Genomic DNA, 9329 nt, shown 5'->3' on the forward strand with positions numbered 1-9329 from the left:
TAATTGGAAGAAACTGATGAGCCGTATAGTTACGATTATCAGTCTGTTTCCAGCCCCATTCATTTCCAAGTTGATTCTAACCTTTAAATTGGAGAAAGGTAGACAATGGACAAAATTGGAAACCCACAACTCCAAGCAGAATGACAACACTGAAACATCGGTAAAGAGTTAAAAAGTGAAAATTTTGTAAATACTTTATTTGTTCCTCAGTTGGATCAGAGACTTTAAGGTAGAACAAAAACCTTAAAATTAAACAGATAACCATTCACCCCATTCCAACTTTTTACGTCTTCTACAGTCAGGTAGATGCTCAAACAAAGTGTGTGTGGTAAAGTAACGATCCAAAAGCTCCCCAATGGCAGGTAACACTGGGAAATTACTACTTTGAGGCAGTAGAAGTCCAGAAACTTATCATTTCACTCCCTTTGCCTAACATTAGGTTGTATATTTACAAAAATGAGAATAATGAACAAGGAAGGCATAAACAAAGCTGATTGAGATATCTGGAAGTAACGCATACAGTTATGGTACTAGAAATAACCCCATTAGTGTTTAATGACTTCTCCCACCAATAAAACCTTCTAAATTACTTTTCAAAGTAAAGCATTTGTGCATGCACGTGTATGTTAAAAATGAGTCAAATAATAATAGACACTTTGGAGCTTTGATTTCTCCTTGTCTTTCCTTATTTGGCAACAGATATCTCAAGTATTTTAACAATGTATATTTTTGATGATTTACATGTTTGTCTTAGAGAACCCTAGGTGATACAAGATGTGCATCCTACACACTTATAGTCACATTATTCTTTATCAGAAAGTTCATTACAAGCATAGAATAATGTCACAATTAAGCTAAACAGACTTTGAAGAGTAGATCAAATCTACTTTTGACTGGGGTATATACATCAGGGGTGTCAAATATGCATCATCACAGCATCGTCACGTGACGTATCGTGACTTTCCCCCTCCCTTCACTGAACCAGGCGTTGACGTGGCCAATGTGTGATGCATCCAGCCCACAGGCTGTGAGTTTGACAGCCCTGGTCTACATGCTGCAATTTCAAATGTGGCCACTGATTTCAAATGGAAACCGCTAAACAATCACCCTTAAATGTGCTTAATTTGGGCTAAGTCATGGTCAATTTTAGACATGCTTATATTTTTAAACCTAACATTTAGAAATGTCAACCAGAGATATGAGAGAGGAGAAAGGCCCAAAATAGCTGAAAATATGAGGTTGAAAGTGGAAAAAAGATAGATGGATGAATTATTTTGCTGCAGGAGGTGTCCATCCCGCTCCCTGCCCCTGACCTGCAGACAAGAACTACAATGCTGATCCAACCGTCAAAGAAATCCAGTTTGACACCCCTGCTCTAGATATACAGTCTTACAATCCCTACATACAGATAGACCTCGATTTACGATTACAATTGAGCCCAAAATTTCAATTGCTAAGCAAGACAGTTGTTAAGTGAGTTGTGTTCCATTTTACATCCTTTTTGCCACCGTTGTTAAAAAAATCACCGCGATTGCTAAGTGAATTGGGAGATTGTTAAGTGAATCTGGCTACCCCCATTGACTTTGCTTGTCGGAAGTCAGATGAGAAGGTTACAAATGGCGATCACATGCCCATAGATTCAGGGAAAATATTAAAGAAAGTAAACTATGTTCTAGGAATTCCTGTTTATCCCGCTGCGATTGGGAAGTCAGTAGGCATGAAATTAGGCATAACTGTTAATAATGATAAAAACAAAGAGTAATAATTATTGACAGCCAAGCTTTATTAACAGCTTTAAAATTAAATAACTCTTCCCATCTAAGTTTTCAGAACAAATTTAGTGTGTAATTTCTGTGTGCAACTTTTAAGTCTAATATATAATATTTTGCAGAAAGTCTGTATTTTCTGTTTTGAGTATTGAGCTATTTAGCACAACCTATTAACTTTTGGATGGACTTAGAGATACCTCACAATGAAAAATTATTAATCTCTGTCCTCCTACTCAAAAACCGGGTGGAAAAATATTGTGATTGAGAAAAATGGCAAGATTGCATGGTAGAATGGGGATGTGTAGCTAGAAGTCTGTTGTTGTTTTTTAGTAACAGCAGACATTGGTTAGGAACACCAGGTTCAAGTCCCCATGCATCCACTTAGTTAATCTGGATAACTTCCATCCTGATGATAGTCAGAGACTATTAGAAACCCCTGACAATTCTCCCAGCATCAACAGGTGATCCTTGTTGAGTCCTATTGGATTTGATGTTTTGGTTTAAATGGCCTCTTCATAATATTCCTTTCTTTTGAATTCTAAATTACCCTGAATCATTGGGAGTTGGGCAGTGCTTAATTATGTGTATGTATGTATACTTAGATATTTCTCAGGTTGTCATACTATATAACCCAGAACATCCAAGATAAGCTTCCAGTCTTATGGGAATTCCCCCTAGACATACTAAGCTATTATAAGAAATCTCTTGTGTCTATAAGTGTGTATAAAATGAAGAAAGCCAGCCTAAAAATGCAGTGATTAGCTATCTAGTATTTTTTATAGTTGATATTTCTCACCTTCCTAGGATTGGCTAGTGTTCATCCCAGAACATTGAGACTCTGATTTCAATGGTGCTTTTTGGAGAAAACTTGAAATATTCAAGCCTTCCTGAATACAGACAATAAAGATAAATGTTGAATTAGGCCCAATGTTGACAAAAATTAGACAATGGTCATGGTAGGATATACAGTAATTGTGATTAAGATATGTGGGTGGGTGGTAAACGCATGGAAACAGCACACACATTCCTGGCTGTCACTTTTTTCACATTTGTGATACTCGTTCACCCTTTTTTTGTCCTGTAATGTCACCTCCCTTTATTTCTCCAGGCGTATCCAACACATCAGTCGGCTGCCTACAGCAAGTTCATTAGGAGACGTCTTTTGACAGGAATAGCAGTTCTTGACCGCGAGCTATGAAAGCTGTTAGATGATCAACAGAAGGACAGCTCTGTGGGGCAAATGCTGAGATAACAACAGCCACTAAGTTTTATATAATATTATCCAAGATATTCTTAAAAGGATTATTAATACTTCATCACCTTCAGCGCTTTTTGATAGAGTGATTTTATGGGATTTAGAAACCATGCCTTGCATACACATCTTTCATTTTGCATTTCTCATTTTGAGGTCCGTCTTCCCTGAGTTTTTAAGTTACTCCCAAATGAAGTGCATGATTGTTATGAACATCCTTGGGTGTACGTTGCAAAGATAGCAACTTGTGATTTGGAGGAGTTTCGTGAAGATCTAAAACCAGTGTTTCTCCACCTCAGCATCTTTAAGGCATGTGGACTTCAGCTCCCAGAATTCCCCAGTCAGTCAGCCAGTTGGTTGAAGTCCGCACACTCTACAGCTGCTGAGGTTGAAAGAAAAAATGATCTAAATTCTCACGTTCATGTTTCCCCCCCCCCTCATTTGTCTTAAAGTAATCCTATAACAAGAATTGTATTTGAGAGATTGGGAGGTCTTTGATAAAGTGTTAGATGTCTTTTTTTTTTTTTGAAAAAAATCTTCCTGTGAGTTTATTGGGGGCGGGGGGTGGAGTGGGTTGAATAGGATTGAATTGGATGAATTAAGCAATCAGGAAACAATATCAGTATAAATCGTAAGGATACAAGCAATAAAGTTACAGTCATACAGTCCTAAGTGGAAGGAGATGGGTGATGGGAATGATGAGAAGATTAATAATACTGCAGATTTAGTAAATAGTTTGACAGTGTTGAGGGAATTATTTGTTTAGCAGAGTGATGGCATTCGGGGGAAAAACTGTTCTTGTGTCTAGTTGTTCTGGTGTGCAGTGCTCTATTAGCATCGTTTTGAGGGTAGGAGTTTATGTCCAGATTGTGAGGGGTCTGCAATATTTTCACAGCCCTCTTTTTAACTCATGCAGTATACAGGTCCTCAATGGAAGGCAGGCTGGTAGCAATTGTTTTTTCTGCAGTTCTAATTATCCTGTGAAGTCTGTGTCTGTCTTGTTGGATGGCAGAACCAAACCAGACAGTGTATAGAGGTGCAGATAACAGACTCCGTAATTCCTCTGTAGAACTGTATCAGCAGCTCCTTGGGCAGTTTGAGCTTTCTGAGTTGATGCAGAAAGAACATTCTTTGTTGTGGTTTTTTTGATGACGTTTTTGATGTTAGCTGTCCGTTTTAGATCTTGCGATATGGTAGAACCTAGAAATTTGAAAGTCTCTACTGTTGATACTGTGTTGTCTAGTATTGTAAGAGGTGGAAGTATTAGCTTTATAGTATAATTGTATGTGGGAGGCAGGAAGAAGGTGTTTCATGATTTGATGTCAGCTTCTTTTATTTGCAATATGACACACAAGTCCTTACGGAGCAGAGTTTGTATGGTTAGTGAACTTCTATTTGGAATTGCAAGTAGCCCTATGGTTTTATGAGTCCCAATGAGTAATCCTGTGGAGTCCCAGCCCTCTCCTTTCTTTCTCTCTTTTTAGCACACTTAGCATCAAAGATGGCCAAACATCTGGAGAGGATGAAGGTCCATTGTCTGGATGGAGAAGTCCTGCTGAAATCCTTTGAGATCTTTTATAGTCTTGCCAGATGCTGGGCTAAATTACCCCGCATTACTGTTGATTTACACATTGTATCTTTAAATCTTTTCTCTCTCCAGGCACATCTTCACTGTTTCTGTTTTTTGTAACCTCAGGAGTTTGGAATATCAACTATTTAATCAGATGTGAATGTGACTTTCTCCTATCCAGATATAATGGCTTCTTGAGCTCCCTTTCATCCACACTGGCTTTATCTCTTCTGTAGCCTTCTTTCAAATGTTATCACAGCGTAGCGATGTCTGGTGTGTATTTTGTGAGGAAATCTCTGCCACTGAAAATGGCTCTGAACGATAGAAAACAACAGAAGCAACAAGCAAAAGCAACTAAACATAAATCTTGTTTTAAACTCCACCTTGTGGATCATTGGACATCTTTGACTGTTAAGTTTAAATTGCATTGCGGCTGAACCAGATATGGTTCTTTCCTGCCAAAGTAACTTTATTTAGGAAGCGTTGACTAAGCGTAGAGGATGGCAAGCCCATTGATTGCTTCACAAAGGCAACACTGAGGAATGATTTGCAGGTTAGGAAGGAACCACAGGGCTTTACTTAAATTTAACATTTTATTGTTGCTGCATTTGAGCTGCAAATCGTGAGCTTAGGCGCTTGTGTCTGAGGAAATGGATTCCACATTCTCTTGAAAGATGCTGTGGCAAATTTTGCACAGATGGAATTCAGCCGTGCTTTCAAGTCCCAATGATGCCAAAGGAAGAATTACGCACATGCATATTCCTCTCCCATTGAAATAAATAAGACTTAATTAAAGGCTCTTCCAAACATTGCTCTCTCCTGAGATGAGTTTTTAAACTGGTGGAAGAAAGGCATTCTGGGATGCGATCAAATGTGCTCATTATTTATGCCATTCAATCAAAAGCTAAGTGGTTTACAAAAGCCATATAATGATCAACATGAACCAAATGCATATAAATATAAAATACATGTCTAAAAATATGACATGCTGTTTAAAAAAAATCAACTCAGTAATTTTGATATCTAACATGTCACTCTGCACGTTGGAATTTGTTCTCATTATTAAGTGATCCTTTATGTGTATTGATTCCAGTGGAAGGGACACAATGGAATTCAGCAGGATAAGATGCAACAATATTTAGAATAGAATAGAATAGAATTTTATTGGCCAAGTGTGATTGGACACACAAGGAATTTGTCTTGGTGCATATGCTCTCAGTGTACATAAAAGAAAAGATACGTTCATCAAGGTACAACATTTACAACACAATTGATGATCAATATATCAATATAAATCATAAGGATTGCCAGCAACAAGTTATAGTCATACAGTCATAAGTGGAAAGAGATTGGTGATGGGAGCTATGAAACGATTAATAGTAGTGCAGATTCAGTAAATAGTCTGACAGTGTTGAGGGAATTATTTGTTTAGCAGAGTGATGGCCTTCGGGAAAAAACTGTTCTTGTGTCTAGTTGTTCTGGTGTGCAGTGCTCTATAGCGTCGTTTTGAGGGTAGGAGTTGAAACAGATTATGTCCAGGATGCGAGGATCTGCAAATATTTTCACGGCCCTCTTCTTGATTCGTGCAGTATACAGGTCCTCAATGGAAGGCAAGTTGGTAGCAATTATTTTTTCTGCAGTTCTAATTATCCTCTGAAGTCTGTGTTTTTCTTGTTGGGTTGCAGAACCGAACCAGACAGTTATAGAGGTGCAAATGACAGACTCAATAATTCCTCCGTAGAATTGGATCAGCAGCTCCTTGGGCAGTTTGAGCTTACTGAGTTGGCGCAGAAAGAACATTCTTTGTTGTCCTTTTTTAATGATGTTTTTGATGTTAGCTGTCCATTTGAGATCTTGCGATATGATAGAACCCAGAAATTTGAAGGTTTCTACTGTTGATACTGTGTTGTCAAGTATTGTGAGAGGTGGAAGTATGGAAGGGTTTTTCCTAAAGTCTACCACCATTTCTACGGTTTTGAGTGTGTTCAGTTCCAGATTGTTTTGGTTGCACCACAAGGCAACCTTTTCCTAACTTATAACTAATATTAATAACTAATATTTTCCTAACTTGTGTCCTAAATACTTGGATGACATTTCTCCACCCATAAATTTCAAGCTTCTTACTTGACTTTCTTATAGTAGCATACTCTCTTGGAGCATTTTTTTTCCTAATTTATTTGTTTTCTTATTTGACTTTCTTATAATAGCATACCCTCTTGGAGTATTTTTTGTTTCTAATTAATTTGTTTTCAGTTTTGTTCCACGGAAAGTTACTTCTAAATCCTCCTCATTTTCATGGGAATGCTTTAAAAACCACACTTAAAAGATTTGCAGGCTACTCGGTAGGATTTTTAAACAGCTTTCTGGTTTGTAATTTGCGCTTTGAGTCTGTCACTGTTACAAAGATCAATAAAAGGGCTATTTCGTATCTTTGAGATCTCCCTAGAAGGATGGAAATACTTCAAAGCAATTTTAGAATGATAAACAACCTAATTCCAAAGTGAGTTTGAGTCAGAAGATGTCTACATTGATTAAAAATAAATATTTACATGGTTTAGACTGTTAACTATTATCATAGTCATTTAGATATTATTTTTAAATATCCACTAAGGCATTTAAGTTTTATTTTTAAATACCTCTGGATATCTAGTAAAGTACACACATAGGAACCGATTAACAGTTTGTTACTGCACTCCATTCTGTTGCATTGTAGACCAAGGAATTAAAAACAAAGGTTTTGTTGGAATTGTGATAAGTCTTTGAAAAGTAATAATTCAAAGCCAAGAAAATCAGCTTTGGATACAGTACTAAATGGATGCATTTTGCTTAACCCTATCTGCCATGCTATTTGCAAAATATGAAGAGGGGAAAAATGGCACGTTTGGTATAGTGGTTGAGGCATCAGGCTAGACACCAGGAGACCGTGAGTTCTAATCCTGCTTTAGACATGAAAGTCACCTGGCTGACTGAGTCAGTCTCTCTCAGCCCAATTCTCCTCACAGGATTGTTGTTTTGTAGAAAATAAGACAAAAAAGTACAGGTATTTTTGCTGCCTTGTGTTATTTATAAATATAACAAAGGCAGGATGAAAAAGTCTTAAAAAAACCGCTCTAGGATATCATATACAGCACCTTATACTGTCCAATTAGGGACACAGTGGCTCAGTGGCTAAAATGCTGAGCTTGTCGATTGAAAGGTTGGCAGTTCAGAGGTTCAAATCCCGAGTGCCGCGTAACAGAGTGAGCTCCCGTTACTTGTCCCAGCTTCTGCCAACCTAGCAGTTCGAAAGCACATAAAAAATGCAAGTAGAAAAATAGGGACCACCTTTGGTGTGAAAGTAACAGCGTTCCGTGCGCCTTTGGCGTTGAGTCATGCCGACCACATGACCACGGAGACGTCTTCGGACAGCGTTGGCTCTTCGGCTTTGAAACGGAGATGAGCACCGCCCCCTAGAGTCGGGAACGATTAGCACATATGTGCGAGTGGAACCTTTACTTTTACCGTTATACTGTCCAATTAGCCAACAAGCTCTTTATAAAAAGCATCTTCCACATAAGCCTTAAATGAGATGCACTGATTATTATTAACCTCATAAATTAAACCCATTGGATGGTTGGAGAACTATTCAAGAAAAAGGACTGTATACAGCCCTGTTTAATCAATTCCATTTGTGGAAAAAGATTATGGAAAAGAAGAAAAGAAAGAAATTATTTATTTACCTAAGGCACAGTTAACATATGGTGTTCATCGTTAACACAGCAAGTGAGGAAATTGATCTATAGGTTAATCTACAAATTACTGGACCCCCATCAGAGTTGATACCCACACTTCAACCAGATTATGTAGCATTATTTACTTTGTGAATTAGCTCCTGGATTAAGAGTCTTCATACAATTATTTGCCAAATCTTATAGGGTTATTACAGCTAAGTGCTAACCACAGGATTCCCACCTCATGCTAACTTCTACAACTAGATGCAGGAAGACGCACAACTAAAATGAAATCAACTAGACTATATTATCATTTAGCACAAAGTATGAGCATAGCTTTCTAGGGCAATGATTAGAAAATCTGGAGACAAGTTATTGAGAAATGAGAATTTTAGAAATAGAAAAGCACTACCTGAGATTTGAATGGCATGATTTTTTTTTGGTACAATAAAGTTAACGCTAATGTGGATTTTAAAATATGTTAGTAGTGCCATACTGATAATATGGAATAGATTCAGCACAAGAAGCATTTTATAGAAAAGAAATAGCAGGGAAAGAGAAATGAATATTATATTGAAAGTTCTTAGAACAAGAACATGGAAAATACAAGATGAAGTCATAAGAGCAATTGTCCACAGAGGGATTTAGTTTCCAGTGGTTTCATATGTAATTAGGAGAAAGATTTAAAGTAGCCCAAAGGACTTTTGCAACTGAACACATAAGACAGAATTTGAAACTGAATTATGTGCAAATGATGACCATGTAATTGCTAAACCACATAATTAACACATAAGCTTTTATTGGAATTTGAAATGAAAGAAGGAAAGTTAAAGAGTATATGACAAATAGACTAACAACTTTGGTTATAATATACAGATGGATCAATGGGAATATATATGGTTGAAAGGGCTGAAGTTCACATATTACTATTTAAAAGACATTTTTATAAGATCATATACAATTGATTATGTGACACCAGAAAAACTTTCTGTATAAAAGTACTTAAAACTTATGTTGGAAATGTGGAA

This window comes from Ahaetulla prasina, chromosome 3 (genome assembly GCF_028640845.1).
Source record: "Ahaetulla prasina isolate Xishuangbanna chromosome 3, ASM2864084v1, whole genome shotgun sequence".
NCBI classification, from domain to species: Eukaryota; Metazoa; Chordata; class Lepidosauria; order Squamata; family Colubridae; genus Ahaetulla; species Ahaetulla prasina.